Raw genomic sequence first — 2,706 nt, 5'->3', positions numbered from 1 at the left:
CCTCTTCACTTTCTGCCATAAGGGTGGTGTCATCTGCATATCTGAGGTTATTGATATTTCTCCCAACAATCTTGATTCCAGCTTGTGTTTCTTCCAGTCCAGCGTTTCTCATGATGTACTCTGCATATAAGTTAAATAAACAGGGTGACAATAAGATGGGGAGAAATAGAGGATTTGGGATATTTTTGCTAGAAAAAGACTAGTCTTTCCCCCCATTCTGACCCTCTCTCTACTCTGAGAATGAGGAATGATGTAAAGCTCCATGTTAGAACACAGGGATACATGAACATAAGGCTAGAAATACTCTAGGATGGGGGTGGGGATTGTCTTCAGCACACAAGAGCACAGCACAGGGGTGAGCTTTGCTTCAACCATTTCAGTTAGAAAGAAACTAGCATCTTAGGTGAAATCAGTGACAGATCCTTTTTTTCCCCAATTAATTTTTAATTGAAGGATAATTGTTTTACAGTATTCTGTTGGTTTCTACCAAACATCAACATGAATCAGCCATAGGTTTACTGGGTTTATTACCTTATTTTCATTTTTTATTGATGTATAATTTTATTCATTTAAAGACATAGACCTTAAGTGTGCAGTCTTATGACCTTTGAAAAATGTAAATATCCATGTTACTATTACCCAAGTAACCCCTGAAAATCCCCTTGTGCCTCCTTCAGGGCATACCACCTCATAAATAGGTACTCACTGTCCTGAATCATATCACCATCAATTATTTCTGTCTGTTCTTTGTGTCCTGTGTCCAACTCTTTGCGACCCTATGGACTGTAGTCCCCCAGGCTGCTCTCTCCATGGGATTCTCCAGGCAAGAATACTGGAGTGGGTCGCCATTTCCTTTTCCAAGGGATCTTCCCAACCCAGGGATCAAACCCAGGTATCCCGAATTGCAGGCAGATTCTTTACCATCTGAGCGACCAAGTGTGGATTGCTATTTCCTTCTTCAGGGGATCTTCCTGACCCAGGGATCGAAGCCACTTCTCTTATGTCTCCTGCATTGACAGGTGGGTTCTTTACCACTAGTGCCACCTGGGAAGCTTTATGTAAATGGAGTCACACTGTATATATATTTTTGTGTCTAGCCTGTTTCACTCATCACAATGTTGTGGAGAGTCATTCTTTCTGTTGCTGAATAGCGTTCCATCATATGAATGCGCTACAATTTTGTCACCCATCATCATGTGAATGAAACTTTGAGTGATTTCTCATTAGTTAACTTTCAGCCTGTCTCCAGTTTCATTAGTAGACCAAGATCCAGCTTCAATTCACTATCTTATCATTTCCTACGTCAAATTCCACATCTTATTATCCTTCTATGTATCAATTCCTTTCCATAAAATCTTTTAACCTTTTCTATGGGAATCCTCTTCTGTTTTTATCCCAAGCAGTTACATTTTCCAGGAAGCCTCATATTCTCATTCCAGTTGTGTCTATCCCTAGAAAACAGTTGATAAAAGCCAACTAGAGTCTTATTTAGAATATCTTTCCTTCCAGAATGATGATTCCTAGATGTGATTGATAGTAATCCAGGTAGGCAGCTAGGGCTGTGTCTCATTTGCAATTTTAATTTCATATAGATATTGTTCAAAACTGGTAAAATGAATTTTTAAAAGCTACATTTTCCAAAATAAAAAAATAGAGATAAAAGTGACATTGTTGTGCATTTTTGAAAATCTCTTTAATGTCTGATAGTGCCTCCAAGGTGGCTTAGTGGTAAAGAATTTGCCAGCCAATGCAGGGGACTCAGGTTCGATCCCTGAGCTAGGAAGATCCCCTGGAGAAGGAAATGACAATCAACTCCAGTATTCTTGCCTGGGAAATCCCACGGACAGAGGAGCCTGGCAGGCTATGGTCCATGGAGTAACAAAGAGTCGTCCATGACTTAGCAACTAAACAACAACAATAGTAATAAAAGACAACTAGATTCTCATATCTGTTTCTGTGTTCAGTCAGTTGTTTTGGTTACATTGTGGGAAAATATTCAGAATTTATATCAACACAAAGTTGGGGAAAAGAGGAAGATTTTAATAACTTTCTCAGATAATTCTGAATATTCTTTGATACTACATCATATGCCAAGTGTTCTGATAGCTCTGGGAACTTTGGAAGATTGGAGTGGTGGGCCTGGCATAATCCAACTGTGGAGGCATTGAAGGAGCTCTGTACCTTCCTGTAGATGTTAGTCCAGGCTTTTCAACCTTGCTTCTCTTGATATTTTGCACTGGATCATTCTTTGTTGTGTGTGGGCAGGAGGCATACTGTGCCTTGTAGGATGTTTAGCCGCATCCCCGACCTTTACCCACTAGATAGCACCTCCCCAACCCATGACAGCAAAAGATGTCTCCAGACAGTGCCAAATATCCTCTGGTGGGGCAAAGTCATCCCTGATTAAGAGCCACTGAACAGACATTCTGAAAGACCCTTTTGGCTGGACTGAACAATTCAGGATGCAAGTTGTGTGAGGAATATGGATGTGTAGGTAACTTTACTTAAATTGAAAATACAAATGACAACAACAGCTATCATTTACTAAGCCTTATTAGGCACTTTGTAAACACGAGCTAATTTCATCCTCACATCAAGACTAGGAGGTAGATATTAATATTCCCATCTTACCGATGAGGATATGAAAACACAGAAAAGTTAAGTCACATGCCTAATAGAATAGCAGAACTGGGATCAGTATCTTCA

The sequence above is a fragment of the Bubalus kerabau genome, chromosome X (assembly GCF_029407905.1).
Source record: "Bubalus kerabau isolate K-KA32 ecotype Philippines breed swamp buffalo chromosome X, PCC_UOA_SB_1v2, whole genome shotgun sequence".
Classification (NCBI taxonomy): Eukaryota; Metazoa; Chordata; class Mammalia; order Artiodactyla; family Bovidae; genus Bubalus; species Bubalus kerabau.
Note: the sequence above shows the minus strand (reverse complement) of the source record.